General features: G+C 35.5%; 1 long non-coding RNA gene across 2 annotated transcripts in view; it reads left to right on the top strand.

Annotated features, from left to right (window-relative positions):
* The window catches only part of LOC139045165 (uncharacterized), an 85,231-nt gene extending 74,489 nt beyond the window's left edge, over positions 1-10,742 (top strand). Inside the window, exons 3-4 of one of the 2 annotated variants that reach the window (XR_011503048.1) lie at positions 9,097-9,229; positions 10,237-10,742. This is a non-coding gene — a long non-coding RNA (uncharacterized lncRNA). The remainder of the gene's footprint in view (positions 1-9,096; positions 9,230-10,236) is intronic. The other variant, XR_011503047.1, reaches the window with a different exon arrangement.
* Positions 10,743-12,387: the final 1,645 nt, after the last annotated feature.

Below are 12,387 nucleotides of genomic sequence, written 5' to 3'. Positions count from 1 at the left end.
AAATTTGAAATATGTAACATTTTTCTTTTGTGAAATTTCTATCCTACTTTGTCAAGTATAGCTTATGATATAAATAAATTCAGAATTTACATATCACTGAAAAGTGAGGAAGTATTCATAAGTCACTCTTTCAAAAGAGAAAAAAAGTCATGCAAGTTCTATATATTTGAACAGAATAGTAAATTGTGATCTTTTTGTTAGAGAAGCAAACATTCTTAGTGGTCATGCCCTCTTTCTAGTATCAACTATGCTGGGCCATTGTTATGCTCAGACAAAAAGAGCTGGTTTTCTTCTTGTTTCATTGCTTTAAATACCACTACTTACTGAATGTTTCCATAGAGAAATTGTTTTTAGCATGTTTATTTTTTCCTATACATTAGCTCCAGCTCCACAGATTCTATTTTTGAATAAAGACTGAAGCAAGTTTAAAAAATGAATGAGTACAAAGAGAAATTTATATGTGACATTAAATAAATTGACTATATATCATCATTTTCCAACAGATCTGGGATTCTTAGTTGCCTTAATTTAAAGCCTTACTGTGAAATCAGACATAGCAGAAGAGTTTATAGGCCCGAGGGCATTACTTTACTTAAGACCTACCAATATTTAAAGATCATACGGCAAGATTCTAATTAGGACCAATGTTTGTTATTTTAAAGATGCCAAAAGTATATATATCTGATTTTTAAAAGTCTTTTATTTTAAAGCAAATAGAACTTGTTCTCCCTTCCATAAGATGTTAATGAGATGCTGACAAATGCTTGATATTTTTAACATAATTAACAGGAGGTTATTTTGGCTCTTTCAAGCTATTTTGCAATGTGCCTTTTGTTTTTTAATCTCCTTATAAATAGACATAATAGAATAGCTTAAAAATATGAATAAAAATTAAAATCATTAAATTTGATGGATTTTTGAGCTATCCTGTTGTCCAATGCTGTAACTCTCCCAGTCATGATCATACACAAATGACAAAGAAAGTTCTGTGCTTGCAAAACTTAACTAAGGCATCCAAAGACAATGACTTTAATAACTTTAAATCAAAGAGTGTAATCAGAACCTGAAAAAAACGACTCCAACTGGATCAAACTATTAAATAGCTAACAAAATTTTTGGCTTTGAAGGTAATTTATACACATAATTTGACCAAGTAGGATGGGAAGACCACTGAAATAGATGTCAGGATCTCCGGAGTCTTGGTCTATTCACTGCTTTTACGACCTCACCCATATCCATAAAAAGGAGTATTGGACAAAGAGTCTTCACTGAGCCTTAATCCACAGATTTTATGGCTCATTATTACAAACAAAATATACAACCCTTCTACAGAATTTCATTTCCTTACAGCATAGAAATTACATAGCTCTTGGATATTCATGTTGTTGGAACCATGACATTTACTTTGGCTTACTTTTTACTAGAGAATCTCTGGAGAATATCGACATTACACAAGAGTTATCCTCTAATCCAATTTGATAAATGTGTATCAAATATTTATACGCTGAAAAGGATTGCAATGGTATATATATGAAAACATAAAATTTCAGGCCAATGTTGGGAAATAAAGTATTACATGGATCGAGCGCCATCCAAGCTGCTGCGCGTCATACTGGCTATAAAATAGATGAAAAGAGACACTCTTTTGTCTCAGGGGAGTTAAGGGAAGATGTTGTGGAGGACATGGCTCTATGGTGGGCCTTAGATTATTTGAATTTCGAAATGAAAGATTTTTGAGAGACGTAAATAGGATTGGAATAGAGGAAGCAACATTCTTACAGGTGAGCAGTTATAAAATTGCAGATGGAGTTCGGATTATGGTGAGTTGTAAATCATACTGGTACATTATAAACCAGCTTGCTAGTTTTCCTAATCTAAGAGTCTCACTTTCAATGGAATGTACCGTTCTCCTGTTTTCCTTTATGATTGGTGGTCACTGATCCAGCCACATTTTTCTTAGGCCCCATTGTAACCAACAATCTGCCTTTCAAAAGAGAAAAAGGGATGTGTCTTCAATGATTGAAGAATTATTTGTATCAAAATTAATGCACTTAAAGGACTCTAACTTGGTCCATCTGCCTTCTGTCACATTCTCATGTAACTGTTTGGATTAGTCCAAGAGAGCTAAACAATTTTTCACCTTTGATTTGTTTATTCACTTGATAAATATTCGACGAGTACCAGCTACATGTCAGACTTGTTTTATGCAATAGACATACAATGATGATAAAAAGACAGGTACTAGCTTATATTCTAGTTGGGGGAAAATGCAGATAAATTAAAAATAAAGAAGTTAGTTTCAGATGAGTGCTCTGAAATAAATAAAAGAGGGTAACGTAATGGAGAAAAAACTAGAGTGGAATTAAGTGGGGGCAAATGTGATACAGTTGTGAGGAAAACCCTCCATGAAGGCTGACAAATTACGAGGAGGAGGAAGTTGTAATAATAGTGGAGGACGGGAGCTTCTAGTCCTGACCACACACCTGCCTGATCTACCTCACTTCTCTTCACCAGGCTGACTGCTGTACCATTCAAGGTTCAGTTCAGGTGTCATTCCTCTGGGAACATTTTCCTGATGAGTTAGAGTGGATTAAGTGCCTAATCTCTGTTTGCCCGAAATTAGCACTTAATCCCAGTGAATTGCAATTTCCCATTTCCTTGTCTATCACCCCACTGGATATACTGAAGGTAGGTGTGGACCCTGTCTTGATCACAGCTGTATCCCCTACACCTAGTAAAGAAATTGATGAATCAATGACAAATATAAAAATGATAAATGACTGGCAGTCTATAAAGATTGCATCTTGACTCTTCTCTTGAGACAATTAATGTCTGATCTCTTGAGACACTAGGCTTAATATCTAGCCCAAATTTTGTGGCAAATTCTTGAATATGACCCTTTTTTTTTCATATAAGCTTAATTTCTCCTTTCTCATAAATTATCAATAAAGACGTTCTAATATGATGCTAATGTTTTAGAGACAGAAGGATTTAATAAAAAAAATGTTGCAATTACCTTTAGCAGCCAAGAATGATGAGTTTCCAGGTCGTCTCCAAAGATTTAGAGAAAAAACAATGCTTCAAAGCCAGAAAAGTGGCTCAAATCCTTAAAATAGCTCTCTGCACTCAGTTTCCTCACACATATACTTATTTAAAACATCAGAGTAATATTAGAAATCGTCACACTTCTTCCTTGCAATATAAAATTTAGTATAGAATAGAATTCATCCCTGCACTTTTGTTTTAAAGTATAACCTTATTGTATATTAATTACATCACCATCATTTGCTCAGAGCATCTTTTGTTTTGCAGAAAAAAATCGCCAAAGTATATCTTTTAAAGCAATGTTACATGGGTGATGGATGCATGTAGCTTTTCACAAGCATATATGTCTAAAAATGTACGTGAATATGTGTGCATAACTTTTGTTTTACTGATATGCCTTATTCATAGCCTACTAAGATGTCTTTCCATTAGTCTTTGCTGAATCATGTCTTTTGGAAAAGAATCTAACCTCTTAATGTCTTCCTTACTCATCCTTCAATGGCCTGGGGCTCCCTACAACTCATAGTAAACATTTGCAATTAATTTGTGGATTTCCCAACTTTCAGAACAAACACTTGAAATTAATATGTCCTCAAGATGTACTTATTTCAAAGGTCTATTTCATATATTTTTTGGGAATATAAATTGCAAATTAGGATTACTCTTTAAATCCATTCTAATTTCTGTTTTTAAGACAACCTATATTGTTGCCTTGCAAACTATAATTTATAATCATTCTCACCTACCCTTGTTGGAAAGGGTAGGAGTTTTTGTTGTTCATTAACTCCTTAGCAAAATCTCTTCTTGGATAACAAAAAAAGCTCAAACTTGATATGTCAAAAAAATCAAAACTTTGATTTCTTGTTCAAAAATTAGCTCCCCCCGGAATCCCTTATCCATTCCTCTAGAAGTTACCTTTAAAATCCTTGGAATCATCCTTGTCTCTCTCTCTCTTGCTCTTATTCCACATTCAATCCATCAATAAATGCTGATAGCTCTAATTTCAAAACGTATCCGGAATCTTTACCATTACTGCTGTCAGATAAAACTTTGACTATCGGAATCTACCTAACCAATTTACCTATTACATCCTTGTCCTCCTGCCACCTAGACTACACAGAGCAGTGGGAATGGGCATTTAAAATCATGAGTCAGATCACATCACTCAAAACTCTTCAAGGTTTTCCCATCTCACTTAGACTAAAATCAAAAGAATTTTTCATGGTGTGTAAGAACCTACATAAGCTGCCCCAATACATCTCTTTTATCTCCTTACTCCTTGCTCTTTCTTTCTCCCTTACCCCATCTGTCTCAGCCAATTGGGCCCTTTATTATTATTCCTCAGGTATGACAAGCAGGCTCCTGACTTCAGACTTCGTATATGTTATTTCTTCTTCGTGGAACACTTTTCTTTCAGATATGTACATAACCACTTTTGCAATTTATTTGTTCCCTGCTAGGAGGTGTCTTTCTCAATGAGAATTTTCTCAGTCACCACTTCTAACCTAGCCATCTCTTCACCCAGTCTAGGCTCACTATTTCCCTACACTGCTTTGTTTTTGTACCTGACTTTCTATCATATATTTGATTATTTTTTAATGCTAGTCTCTGCCACTAGAATACAAGCTGTGTGAAATAAGACTTACTTTGTTCACTGCTGTCAGCATCATCCATTGATCTGGGCAAGAGAGGCCTCTGCTTTGTGCCCTGTACCTTATAAGGCCTTGAATGTCATAAACACACGTAAAAAAATTTATTAAAATGCACAAGGACACCTGTTGGAAGCAGATTCTCCATGGTCTCTTGCATCGCTGCATGTTTTTTTACTAGACTATCTTTTCACTGATGTTCTTATAGTGAACAGCTTTGGAATATAGAGATAGTGTCTCCCTCTTGAGATGTGTTTCTTGGTCAGGATAATAAAGTTAATTTTTCTCTCCAGGGCAAACATTAAGCAGGTTTGGTAGCATCCCCCTTATAAGAAGGTGGGTTTCCTAAACTTGAGGTTCTTCAGCTGTGACCCACTGTGTACACAGCATACACCTGACCTGTTCTTTATCACTCCTGTGAGATGAGTGATTATGGAGCTCTTGCTACCTGCTGTGCCTTAAGTAATAAAATTCTTTTTCTCTGACCCAGGAGTCTCATGTCTTCTGCTAGCATCTATGCAACTGTGGAAGGCAAACTTATTCACTGCAAGTATGATAAAATCTCAGATCCTTCACAGAACACGACACACAAAATCTGGGACTCAGTATTGACACTAGGCAATCCCATGATCCCCAATTTATACTGTCATGGCTAAAACAGTTTAGGACCCAGAAAAATGCTTTGCAATATCTCTTGCCCTACATCCTTGAGAAAAAGGCAACTGCATCCCAGTACTGTGAAGATGTGTTGGTTGTATTGCCCCCTTCAATAGTGATAGACATTGCTTTGGAATCTGGGAAAAATCTGAGTGATGAAAATGGTTAGGTAGAGAATGCTTAAATAACTCATAGTTAATCAGATTAATTGACTCATAAGATTCTTCTTCTCGAGTTACATGAATGCAATACAATTTTGCATAAAATAAAGTATCATTTTACTGTAGTGTTGACTATTCTTGCTTCTTTCTCTTCTAATTTGGAGTTCTAGAGATACTCAAGAATTAATGTGATGCTGTCAAGAATTGCACATGGTGACTGAGGAATATTTTATAATATTAAACAATCCATATTACTTTTAAAATAGAATATATATTGTTCCAGATGCAATATGCATGGAAACATGATACCTATCCTTTACATTGGTTTTTAGATGTAGATGTTCCTTTACAAGGCAGTAAAAATTGTTATATAAGTGATAATAGTTTGTGTGATAAAATTAACATTTTTGCAACATATGCTCTGATAAAAATAATTTATTTTATGCAACCTCATTTCAATGTTTAAAAACAGTATGGAAAATTCATGGGTCATTTCCAAGTTTTCTTTGAGAATTTTATTCATAATTTTAGTTGCCGCTACTTTAGTAGTCTAAAGTTTCTCTAAATTTAAATTAATTTTAAAAAATTGTCAAAGAACTACAAAGAGTTCAGAAAGACTAATTTGGCATTATTATCAATAGAATACAAATTATGTGAAACTCTTGATAATAAGAACATAATTATTGATTTATTTTATAATAGAGGCAAGAAAGTTAATGTTGTAGAATAAATATATAGTAATTTATGAATTATGTATGTATAAATCAAACATCCCTGGCTCAACCATACAATGCTAAAATATATGTAATAATACTTAAATTATCCAGAGTCTAGTAGGTGTTCAATATATTTCTTTGAATGAGTAAATGAATGTTCACATCTGGGTTTATCAACATCAGAAGTTTCTCACTTGTATATAATTTTAGAAATTCATATTTTTATATTTAATACACTTCCATATTCACTGGCAGTCTTTTTTTTCCCACAGCTTGTCTAATCCAAACTTTTTAATTTTTAAGAAAAGATAACTGTAGCTACAGAATTGTTGGGTTAAAATATTTTCCCCCTTAAATCTCTAGAGACATTGTTTCTCTGTCTTATGAAATTTATTGTTTTACTGAAGTCTCTTAATAACCTGATTTTGGTTCTTTGGGGGATAATTTATTTTCCTTGCTTGGATGCATTCAGAATGCTTTCTTTATTTTTGACATTGAAAATTTTCTGACGTTTCAAGGTAGATACCCCTTTTATTCTTTTGTTTTAGACATAGGTTAAGGCTTTTAGTTTCTAGACCCAGAATCTTTTTCCTTTCCTTTTTTTTTCTAATTTTCTGGAAAGCTTTCTTCTGAAAAATGTTTGGTTATTTCCTCTATTTGCTTTGTTCTGTTTTTTTTCTACAGAACCATTTATTAATGTATAATAATTTATGTGTGATGAAAAAGGTAATGCAAACTATTTTAAGAGAGAAATAATCATTTTATATCCTCACTGAATTCTAAACCCAAGACATATTCTATTAGTACTATATTTCTAGGTTAAAAATGATATTGGAGTAATATCCAGAAGAAAATATAATGAAATGTATATCAGAAAGCTCGAGGGAGGATGTATTTACCTATTCAGACTCACGTTTACCATAAGCCTTAACAATTTGATTGTTTTAGACTCTGCATCCATTGCTATTCCAGATTACCCAACTGAGCATCATGTGACTCTTTCCTGTCCATCATCATATGCCTTTCTGACCATATTTTTCAAATTTCCTCAGCAGACCATTGACCCCAGCTGGAGTGGAGGGTCTATAGCCCCACAGCATCACACACTCTTTTCTATACTAAATGCTATTTCTTTTAAATCTTGTGATGCAATAAAGTTCACCTTAAGTACTTCTTGCTGTTGAAAAGTTCTCTCGTTACTGAAGCTGCAAAAATCACTCCCTCTTTAGTCTTCTACACAACAGAACATTTCTTTCTCAGACCCTGACAAATAGGTACTGCCATAAAAGTAATGAGGGTGTGGATGCATATCAGTCGTTTCCCTATAACCAAAGAAGAGATGAACAAACAGAGAGAAGTAACAACTTTTCCGGGCAACACCATCACCATGAGCCCTTATCAGCATCATAGTTCAATCTTGGCTTGATTCTCGCTTCTTCCAACCTCATCACTTTCATATGGGCCTGCTTATATATCGTCAACCACACAAACACTTCTTCGGTGTGAGGGATGCTGCTGCCTACACTTTAACTTCTCTCATAGTCCACTTTGTTTATGTCCTAGTACCATCTTGTAGTTTCAAAATTTTCTGTTACATTCCATTGTGCTTGTAAACAGAAGCCTTGCACATTGTTCAGCAATTTTCAATCACTCGTTGCTGTTCAGCTCACCATCTTTCCACAGCCTGAGACTTGCATCATCATAGATCCTGATCATGATTGAGTGTTTTGGGGCCACTTTTACTCAGTTCTTTGCACAATCCTAGGAGACTGTACATCCCATTTCTCCAAAATCAAGGAAATTATTATCCTGCAACCAACCTCAACCCTACCTCCATCTCCTCTCCTCCTCTCTCACGTATTTCCCTCTTTATCTTCAAATGTACATTCTCTCTTCTGTTTATTTTATCTGAGCACCTATCTCAACATATGCTTTTCCTTCCCATCTGCTCCTCACTTGAAGGTATATCTACAAATTCTATTTAAAGTCTGTGGTGTTAGACTCACTTTGAGAGCATTTTATCATGCTGTGCTTAAAATCTTCTGAAATTTTCCTCAACCTGGGAAAAATAAGCAAGTTCTCCAAGGTGGTTTGGGAAGCTTGGATTAAAAGAGCATGCTACAAGATGCCAATGTTTTTAAGTCTTCTGTTCTAGCTTTAAAAGGCATCTAAATCTGAATTTTATTTCGTAATATAACTTCGTTTTCTCCCTGAAATTCAGTATCAGTCTTTAAAACAATGATGGATGGAAACAAAATAAATAGTAAGCCAGCATTCAAGCTCATATTAAAAGTTTCGCTGCCAAGAAAAGTAGAGATATGAATTCAACTCTGGAGAACACTATTCTCCCGTGTTTTTAAAATCATCTTAGTCGCTTTTAGTTATAAAGCTGCAAACATTCTTTGAAAAGGGCAGTATTCATGAAATTGTAGCACTAAGGAGCTAATCCATTCATGGAAACATAAAAGAAAAAACAATTCTCTTTGTAGTCTCTTTCTCATTGTACAAATGTCTCTGTAAATTATGCTCCCCTTGTTAAAAAATTATATATTTAGATTTTACTTTGTCTGAAAATTATGCTTTTACCTGTGTAGGGTTGTGTGTGTAGATGTGTGAGTTCTTAAGTAGTTGCTTAGATCGTGAGGTGAGAAGACTGGAGAGAGGGTGTTAGGCATGATCTTCATCTCACCTTGGCAGAAGGATGGTATATGCAACTGGAATACTGGATTTGTCAGAGTTCAACCTGCGCCAGACTGGACAACTGAAGTGCTATGTATGTTGTTTTTTTTACATATACTGTCGTCTAACTTGGCACTCATTCTCAACACTGTTTTCTCCTGAGTGTGATTTCCCATTCTCCCCAATTAGGAGTGGCCACATGGAACTGTTTGGTGCAACAGGACATAAGCAGAAGTGCACTGGGTACGTCTCCTAGGGATGTGCTTACTCTTCTAACAGAAGAAACAGAGGTCTCCATTCCCTACATCTTTCTGCTTTAAATGTAGGTGTGTTTCTGTATCTAACCCAGCTATTTAGCCACCATGGGAAAGCAGCTGAAAGAGTCGCAGAAATAATGGGCTAGACATTTTTGATCTCTTGACACGTTAATAGCATTCTTTTACCTCCTGACACTATAGCATGTAAGAAATATAAAACCTCACTCTCATTTATGGACAATGGGACTTCCTGCATGGTAATAAGTATAATTCTGTCAAATATTTTAAGACACTGTGTACCTTGGACAAAACTTAAAAAAGAAGTGCTGGACTTCAGACTGAAAAAAGAGAGACACTTTCTCTCTTGGATCTTGTGTCCCTTGAGTCTGGAGACAAAAGACCAAATATATCTGGTACATTCTCAGTAGTAAAAGAGCTCGTCCCTGGTACACAGGAAGAGGTGAGAGACTAGGAGAGTATTATCCTATAGCTGATGCCAAGAATGAGCCTGTAGTCTTTAAGCATAGCCCCAGATACCAATGGGGAATGTTCCTGAGTGCTCTCCTTCTCTTCCTTTATTCATTATCCCTGAAGCTTTAGCAAAATATTGTTGGATGTTCAGTCTGGGGTTAGTCGGACCATGAGGAGATAAGGAAACACTTCCCATACTTGATTCGGAACGGTAAAAGAGGGTGCAGTTACTTCTTCTTAGTCCATAGTGTGCACAGCAGTTAATAGTGGTGTCTACATGATGGCAGTCTCATTATTATTAAAGGCAATGGCATGTAGGCTTAAAGGAGAGTTCAGAGAAGAATGGTGTATGGGACATGTACCTGAGCACACGTGACATAACACTTTGAGGAACTGTCAGAAGCAACTGGAAACACTCTGAGATGTGCTCAGCACAGAAAAGATCCTACAGCATCATACATTGGGGGTTCATGGGAATGAAACTAAACCATAATGTCAAGAGCTGATGATCCAGGAAGTTATTGGGTTACATGTGTTTATATTAATATAAAGTATTGTACTTACTTGCCAAAACTAAACGTATTCTACTTTTCTTTTGTAGCGTTAAGATGTGATGCTAGAGCTTTCAGTACATTGACTCTGGAGAAAGAAAAAAAGAATGACTTAATTAAAGAGCGCTGACACAGCCTACCAAGTCCAGCATCTGGGGAATTTCTTCTCTCTGCCTTGATTTTACAATATTTTGTGAAACCAGAATCTCATAAGTAGTGGAAAAAATGAAACATCATAATTTTTCAAGTTTGAGCACTTACGGAGGGGAGATGTCCAGAATGATACTAATGGGGTAGTTTGACACAATATTGCTTGTGTAGTATAATAAATTCAAAATGTCTCTGATACATTGGGCAGTTTGATTTTCTTTCTTAGGAACATTTTTTGTGAGGAAGGTGGACTGATAATCCTTACTATACCATTGGCATTTTAGTTATCATCACACATAAAGTGTTTCGAGTCAGCCATAGTCTTGTAGACCATATCAGCATATGTAACTATCCGACTTTATTTCATTGCCACAATTTTCTCAAACGCAATAAAAATATTCACATGGTGCCTTGCAGTTGTTGTCATCTTATTATCTAATTGACACCCCAAGCAAAGCAAGAGGCAAACCTTGGAGGGCAGAGATTCCAGGGAATGATGAAGTACCTTGTAGCACCTCTAACATTGGCCAGATGAGAGGCTGGGCAGACTAGCGTTTCCTCTATTTTGATTATCAAATATTTGGCCCCATATGACCATTTATCCATAAAATTTTTTCCTAATTCATACCAGGCACATTGATAAATTCATAGGCTATTGACAATACATTCTTTTCAATGGTAATGAGAGCTACAATTTTAACACTTGTATTTGCTAGGCACTGTACCTAACATTTCATCTGCTTTATTTCATTTAACACTCCTCCCTCCATGAACACAAAAATATAAAAACTAACAAAATAATAGTGAAAAATAGCCCTTTGTGATCTAATATTAGATATCAGGAAATTTCTCATTTTCCACAAAGTGATTAAGTAACAGTCCAAACTTTTCTCTGCTTATAAGTAGCTGAACTTGCATTTTGAGCCCACAGTCTATCTTCAGAGAATCCATCTGAAACATTAGTCATCTGGCCATTAAGGATTGAATAATATGTTTCTCTTCATAGAAAACATCTTTATAATACTGCCATCACTGATCAATACTGCTGCAAAAGCCAGATTTTATTCTTCTAACTCGTACAAAGGTGTTGATTTGAAACCTCGGGGGATTCTCCAGTGAAATCTGAAACTACTCCCTGTACATGGAAGGCAAGGAGAGATAGAAGAAAGAGACAGAACATTCCAGAGTGGTAGGTGGCAGATATAATGAGCAAGGGAACTTACATAGGCTTGCCTTGGGCACAGCAAGATGGGTAGATCTCCATATCCTCTGTCAGAATGTTAAAAGTTTATATAGAGGCCTTAACTGAGTTCAGTCTTGTATACCATCCAGATGTTCTCAACAACACATCACTCCCTAAAGCCTACATCCTTGAAAATGGCTCCCACTGTGGGAACAGTGGGCAGAGAGTGCATTCCAGGGACAGTGGAGGGTGCGAGGAGCCTCCGATTGCTGGGTCCAGCTATCAGGTCAACCAGTGGTCACATCCTCTCAATGACCTGCTCCAACAAAACGCGTAGATCTAACTGTAACTACTAACATATTGTGAAATATATTATTTACACCTTAAATAGAACGAGTATTTCAACATGTTAATCTATAGAAGAATATTTTATATTTGTCTTCATCTTTTCAATGTAAAATTTAAGTAAACTTTCATTCCCATCTACTCTACGTGAGTTTCATTTTCTAAGGTAGTTCTCAAAAAGAATTTGGAAAAAGCTTCTGGGAATATTTATTTATTTCTTTTAAATTTCTTGCCCAGAGCGTTTTGTACTTTTAATTTGAAAACTGGTAGTCTTTCTTAAATATTTGCATAATTGATTTTTGATTATGCCATTCAATTATCAAAAAAGAAAAACCAATGTTTGGGCCCCATTTTCTTTCCCACAATAATACAAACTATATTTTAAGGAAGCATTTAAGAGCTGCCAGTACTTTCATAGATTGACAGCTGCAGCTTGCTTCTCATTGTCCAATTGTGGTGTTTTGGTGCTATTTTCGTTGTGAACAATGTCATAACTTTAGTATCCACCAGTGATTTGGGATTA

The sequence above is a fragment of the Equus asinus genome, chromosome 4 (genome assembly GCF_041296235.1).
Source record: "Equus asinus isolate D_3611 breed Donkey chromosome 4, EquAss-T2T_v2, whole genome shotgun sequence".
Classification (NCBI taxonomy): Eukaryota; Metazoa; Chordata; class Mammalia; order Perissodactyla; family Equidae; genus Equus; species Equus asinus.
Note: the sequence above shows the minus strand (reverse complement) of the source record. Positions and strands in the feature narration are given on the sequence as shown.